General features: G+C 37.0%; 1 non-coding gene across 1 annotated transcript; it reads left to right on the forward strand.

Moving 5' to 3' along the window:
- Positions 1 to 341: 341 nt before the first annotated feature.
- LOC116899868 lies at positions 342 to 474 on the forward strand. The gene has a single exon (XR_004387862.1). It is a non-coding gene; the product is annotated as a small nucleolar RNA SNORA17 (small nucleolar RNA).
- The last annotated feature ends 7,262 nt before the right edge of the window (positions 475 to 7,736 follow it).

Consider the following 7,736-nt stretch of genomic DNA (forward strand, 5'->3'; position numbering starts at 1 on the left):
TGATGGGGTGCAGAAACCCACAGCAAATATTAGGTGGAGCTCAAAAGTCCCAAACATGAAAGGGAGGAAGGATTATACGAGCAAAAGGGGTCAAGGACACCAGAAGAACATGGCCCACAGAATCAACTAACCACGGCTCACAGAGGCTCACAGAGGCTCACAGGGGCTCAGAGATGGAATTGACAATCAGGGAGCTGAGTGGGTTTGACCTAGGTCCTTTATATGTAAGTTTGGTTGCATAGCTTGATATTCTTGTGGGACTCCACAGTGGGAGCAGGGACTGTCTCTGGCTTTTTGTTACCTGCTTTTAGGACCATTTACCTCCTACTGGGTTGTCTCATCCAGGCTTAGAGGTATTGCAGGTGTGGCTGCTGTGTCACATGTATATCAGTAAGTGGCAGAGAGGAGAGAAAAGTTATGTCTATACTTCATGTTATGCTTCATGAACATCAGAATGATTAGTAGTCTGACACTCCCTGGAAAAGGAGAGCCAGAGACAACCACTAGCCCTGAGACAATGGTGAGGTCTTGGCTTAGGTTTGTAACTACCAATGGCCATGCCTCTGGGGGACAAGTTGATTTCTGTCAGGCTCTGCAGTACTGGTGCCACCCCACACTCGGGAATCATGACCCTGAGAGCAGGGGAATGGACCCCACCCCTAGCCAGCTGCAGTACTCTGGAAAGCAAGTACCACACATGGTTGTGGGTGAGTTGACTCCAAGGATATGAACGTGGTAGAACCAGCCCTAATCACTCTTCTCCTGTGCAATGGAATGGATGAGGAAGAGATACCATTGCTTGCTCTTCACCAAATATACCAGACAGGAAAGCTGGTCTGGTGTCATGAGAGCAGGAAAGCTGGCACTGTCCCTTACCTCCTGTAGCACTCAGGAGAATGAGCCCTTCTGTACCTCACCTGGACATCACAGTAGACCTGGCCCTGGATGTGGGTGTTGCAGATGAGCCAGAAGCCAAGGGCGTGAGTGCAGGAAAGCCATTTAAAACTGAGTTACCATGGGTTCCTCCAAGATAGCTCATGCTGAAGGGAATTGTGAGTGAAACAAAAAACAGAACTGTTCAAGAAGGACAGATGAAGTAAAAGAAATGGTCTTGAACTGGTCAAGGGTAGGATCTGCAGTCAAGATTAAGAAATGAATAAATCAAGTCTTGTCTCCCAAGAGGGTCTGTAAATTCACAAACTAACTATTTCAGTACCCATGAACCATACAAAAGCAGGTGGCATTTGGAAAAGTATATATGCTTAAATATAGGATGAACTTCAGTGTAAGAGTAGTGGAAATGTGTGAGTATAGAACTGAAGCTATTCTTGCCTGGCATTGGCTTGCCTTGCTACTCTTTGCTGGTCTTCATTTGGCTTTGCTGACTCTGGTCTTCACTGACTTCATAAAAATAAACACGCTAAAGAATGTCTCATGATATTCCAGTGGCTTCTGTGGATTTGGGCTAATCAGCAGAGCCTCATGGTTTCTTCTGTATCAAACTGTCATTGCTGGTTCATGAATGGTGTTTGTGAGTGGATCCATCTACCACTGCTGATTCATGGACTGAACAGCTGATATCCTGAAAATGAAGATTGGAATTGCCAAAAGAACTACTTCTAAACAGGTTTCCATTCCCCTTTGACCTATTAACCTTTCCCTTCACTACCTCTGGTGGGGGATGAACTATTGAGAAGGTTAAAGCATTTAAGAACCCTTATTAAAGTAAGTTTTGAAAAATCTAAGTCTACACCCTGCAATTAATGGTAACTGATTCTGAGTATCCTCAGATGCTCCAAATATATATAGCAAAGCATCTTAGTTCTTTTCCTATTGCTGTGGTAAGTTACTCTGACAAAAGCAACTTAAGAGAGAAATGGTTCATTCTGGATCACAAATCAAGATTTAGTCCACCATAGTAGGAAAATCAAAGCTACAGGAGCTTTGGGTCACATTGCACCTACAATCTAAAGGCAGAAAGCACGCGCGCGCGCGCGCGCACACACACACACACACACACACACACACACACACACACACACTGTTCAGATCTCTTGTTCCAGTTATATAGTCCAGGATACTACCTTGGGAATGATTCTAACCACAGTATTGGGTATCCCCTTTTCATTTAAGACCATTAAGATAACTACCATAGGTATGCCTAGAAGCCCATATCTTAACCCTATCTTTGGATTCTAGATTCTGTTAACAACCACAATTCTATCCCTTGTCAAGCTGACATCAAAACACCTTAGTTTTATGCCAGAGCCTTCCATCCCTTATCTTCATTGACTCATGCCCATGCTACAGTGTAAAAATACATTTACCTACACACTTGATTTCTTGACTGTAGCTGTGATGTGACCAACTATTTCTAGCTCTTGCTACTTCGACTTCCAGCCATTGTGGACTATATCTGAACTCAGAGCTAAAATAACCTTTTTCCCCCTTGAGTTGCTTTGTTGTTTTGCCATGACAATAGAAAAAGTAACTAAGACATAAAGATTGTAAAGCACCTGCTTGGAATTATGTTCAAAGAACTAAAGAAAGCCATGTAAAAACAATTAAAGTATATATAGTAAAGAATTAACAAAAAGAGACTCTCAAGAAGAATTCTTTCTTTCACAAAGAACCAAATAGTAATTCTTGATTTCAGAGTCAAGAACTATGAGGGCATTCAGAACATTAAAAAAAGAAAAGAAGAAAAGACACACACACACACACACACACACACACACACACACACACACACACACACACTAAAGAATGTACTGATAGACCAAAAGAAATTACACGTCTGAAATCAGAAAAAAAATACAAACTAAAAGTGAATATCATTGATAATATACACACAATGGAAGTCCCCCCAGATGAGGGAGCCAAAGGGCAAAAATCATATGCTGAAAACAATGCTGAAATTCTCTTTAAAAGAAAGCATAAATCTAAACCAAGAAACTCAACAGTGTCCAACTAACAATTCAAAACTTTCCATCTGAGTTATCAAAAGTAGACTCCCACTACATCTACTTTCCACAGGAAGCAAAATGAAGAAAAACCCAATACACTCTGTTTTCTTATAAACCAATGGTGTAGACATTGTACATAAAGTTTATATTCAACAGAAAGAAGTTAGTCACATGGCAGTACTCCTATGACAATGGAAAATGCAGCTGTTTGCTGGTAACACCTAGGGAGAAGAAAATAGAACTTTTATTATAAGTAGTAACTGATTATCCAATTCTTTATGTAGACTTTCATCACTCACAATGAAAGGACTCACCCTCCTCTATGTACTATAATTTAAGATTTTACTTACACCTAAATGCAGAAACCTAGAGGATGCAATGTTCACACTATTCACTTCCATATGAGACTCAACACAGCTTTCAGAACAATATACTACTAAAGCTTGACCCTTAGTGACAATGATGAAAAATATTCTTCATAAATGAAGAATGGGGAAATATAGAATAGTTACGTATCTACCACATATGTCAAAAGATATATTGGGTAGGATTACCAAGAGTCCATTGATCTGGTTATAGACAGGGCTGCCTTGATTGCAACCTGGTCTAGTACCTCAGAAAAATTCTCCTTTTATTCATGGAATTCTTTTTTTATTGAGTTTGTTCCTTGTTAATACTCTTATGTGGCCACATATAATTTTCAATAGAACTTGGGTTACATAAACTGGGAATAAGGAAGTAGAATATTTTGATAGCTTACTTACAAGTTTCCTCACAACATAATTCTCAAAGTGCCTTAGTAGGTGCATACTATATTTACTTCCTGGCTATTATGTTGTAATGACAAGAAATATTTTGGCTTGCCACTTTCCAAGCTTGTCTTTTGTCAACATCTTGGCCTCCTATTTCTTTTTTCTTTTAATGGTGACTACTTTGAGGCTCTCTAAGGCTTACGTTCAGAAGAAAACATGTTTAATTTTATCTTTCTCAAAGGATTGACTTCCTTAGGCTTTAGGGAATGGTTTTAAAGAAATAGTCTTATCATTTGATACTTCTTATCACATATTACTAAGAGCAACATCGAGTATGTGTTGGCTGCTCCTGCTACTTTTAGCAAGGTATTATAAGAAAAAGATGACCTAAGGCAAAAATATGCCAATTTGCAAGCAGAGAAGGAAGGGGATAGAGAATCCAGAAATTTGAGCTTCACAGCCTGGAAAAGCCAACTGCTTCTGCACCTCAAACAACACAAGATCCACTGCCTCACCACTAAATCCTAAATTCTGCTAAGCCAAATGCTCTATATGTTAGTGTCTGTGGTTATGGTACTCCAGTTTCAGGAACTGACTTGGTTAAGGTTAGGGCTAATGTTCTAATGAATAGAACTAAAAATACAAAGGGTTAAATAACACGAATTTCTAACTCTTGCAACACTCCTAAACTATGCAATCAGACACATGGCTGTCATCCACTTATTCAGGGACACATTCTTCTCCCACTGTCATATCCTATGAGTTACATTTGTAGGTCAAATGTGATGATGTCACCCAACTTCCTAACATCTGAAGAGAATTTAAGTCCACAGAAGGCATCATTCAAAATGTAGATGTCAACTTAATAAATAGCCACATCTATTCACATGGGACCAGAAAACAGTAGTCTTGGAATAGCAGTTTTTCAAGAAGAGGAACTAATATTCAGAGATAAATCCCTCATTTCTAAATATAAGAATCTTATAATATAGTAAATAGTTATTTTCTGCTCAACTTAAGTATTTTATCCTAGAATTTTACTTTTTAATCTATTTATTACTATTTATTAATTATGTAAAATGGTGAGTTTGTGACATTTTCATGCATATATGTGTATATATGTATGTATGTATATATTTTATATATATATGTATATATGTACATACATACACACCTATTATCCTCTCTTGATTCTACCTGTTCACACTGATCATCCTCTTTCTTTTCCCAAATATTCTCTCCTGTACATTTGGGTCTTAATAAAAAGAAAGTCTGTATTTTGCTTATGAGAGAAAATGTAATGTTTCTCTGAGTTTGACTTATTCAGTTAATATAATAATGTTATGTTCCATTAATTTCCTTGTAGCACATATAATGTTGTTCTTTATAGTTGAATAAAACTCCATTATATATATGTACTATATTTTTTTATATTCATTCATTTGTTGGTTAGCACACAGGCTAACTTGGTTATTGGTAATACAGCTGTAATCCTGTGTTATATGCTGACTTATTTGCCATCATACACACACACACACACACACACACACACACACACACATGCATACTATGGACTTGTATAGATGGATTATGTCTTTCAGGAATTTTCACACTGATCTCCTTAGTGGCCATATCAATTTACATAATTCCCACAGTGCATAAAAGTTCTGTTTCTCTGTGACCTTATATTTTCTTGATCACAGTCATTCTGAATCAGGTAATTTGGAAAAGCAATGTCACTCTTTTATCTTATTGAAAATATTTCAAATTAAATAATTGTTAGTTTATTTTTATGGAAATAACAGTATCTGCATGTTAATCATATTTTATATTTATTATTTTTATATCTATATAACAAATTATTACAAGTTGAACAGCTTGAAACAACTTTCATTCATTATCTCAGAACAGAAGTTGGTGACAGCATGCAGGGATTCCCAACTCAAAGACTGAAATAAGGTTGTCTCACACATTAAACTCTTCTCAGGAGGGCTGGAGAAGAATGTACTTGATAGGTCATCCTCTTGTTGGTGTAATGTTGGTCCTTAACCTTGTGAGAATGAGGCACTTCTTTTCTTGCTGCCTACTATTTGGAGGACCCCCTCAGGTCTCAGAGGCCACTCTCAGGTTCTGTGGAGGTGGCCACCATTCATAGTTCACCATGTAAATATGTGCTTTTGAGATTAGTGAGAACACATCTTTCTGACTGTCCTGCTTTTCATCTAAATGATGTAAATCAGTATCATCAGCCTGAAATGACATTATTCCTTGAATGCTCCCTCAATATTTGGAGCCATGGTAGATAGTTGAATGAACATTGATAGTCATCAAGCTAAATTTGTCTAAAGAAAAACATTCAGTTTTATTTCCAGCATCCAGTACAATAACATATAGAAAACATGTGATGAGTACTGCTAACTAATTGAAGAAATGCACAATAGCATTAAGTCTGTTGTTGACCATTAAACATGGAATAAAAGGCAATTAATCAAGGAAGAAAGCCAAATGACAAATATTTAAAGTGAAAAGATGGTTAGCACAAGTAGTCAAAGATTTTAAATTGGAGGTGTAAGCCTGTTACAAACACTAAAGATTGCTAATGATGTAAAAAAAATAAACTATTATGGGATCATGTACAGGAATGGTTGTCCATATGTAGAAGAGTACTTAACTATAACCTATGTAGTATGTTATTCTATGTCCACTGTTTCTATTTATAAACCCCAAGATGACAGTTTAATAAATGTATATTTGGGGAAATATTCATAGCATTGTTATCTAAAATAGTTTAGGATAACTTGAACAGCTATCATCAAAAGAATAGATCACTAAGTTGAAAGAAATAGCATATAAATATCACAAATGAACTAACACTTAGAAATTAAAATAAACATTTAAATATACATATTGTTTATTTAAAACTTGGAGAAAAAGGCAAATTGCAGAAGAATAAGTACATGTATATTACATGTATAATAAGTTTTATAAAACATTACTGCATTGCTAAGAGACACAAAATTAGTCAAAATATTCAGTAAGATATAATATTAATAAACCTCTATAATATAGTATGGTAAGTTCTGAAGGAATAGAAGACAAAAGTGTAACATAATAAAGAAAAATCACATAGTTTTATCAAAAGACCCACTCATATCAGTTAGTTAATAAATGAGCAAAGAAATTGAGTTGACAGGTTCTAAAAGAAGAACTACATGAGACCGTTAAAAGGATGAAAAGAAAATGTACATCATCCTTGTAACAGAGAGCTGTAAATTAAAACTGAGTTGATGTCCCAGCTTACCCAAGTCAGAATGGCTATCATAAGAAAACAAATGACAACAAATGCTTGTGAAAACATGGGAGAAGTAAACTTTTGTACACATTTGGTGGGTATGTAAACTGCAACAAAGACCCAGCCACAGCACTCCTGGGTAACCTGAATCAGCATCTGCATTTATTGTGACAGCCTGAAAGTCCATCAACAGACAGATAAAGGAAATGTGCAACATGTGCCATCATAGAGTTCTACTCAGTAAGGAATGATAAAATTGTGCCATTTGTGGGATGGAACTGGAGAGCATCATGTTAAGTGAAATAAGCTAGGCCCAGAAAGGAAAATAATGCTTGTTTTCACTCATTGGAGGAACCCGAATTTAAATGTCTGAGTGGGAAACAGAGAAGGGTGAGCTTTATGGAGGAAAGGGGAAGAGAAGAAAGGGTAATGAGGCTGTAAAATGTTGACATTTTAAGTAAAGGTAAAATGTATCTTACTCTGTTCAGGTTGCTATCACAAAATGCCACAGACTGGATAGCTTATAAAAACCAGAAATGAATACAGGCTGGAGTTTCTAGGACCAAGGTGCCAGCAGATGTACCATCGGTGAAGGACTGCTTCTTTCATAGCTGCAGTCATCTGCCATCACACGGCAAAAGGGCAAGGCAACTCTCTGAGACCTCTTTTATTAGGACGCTAATCCTAATCATGAGGCTCCACTCTCAACACCTAGCATCTCCCAAA

Source organism: Rattus rattus, chromosome 4 (genome assembly GCF_011064425.1).
Source record: "Rattus rattus isolate New Zealand chromosome 4, Rrattus_CSIRO_v1, whole genome shotgun sequence".
Lineage (NCBI taxonomy): Eukaryota > Metazoa > Chordata > Mammalia > Rodentia > Muridae > Rattus > Rattus rattus.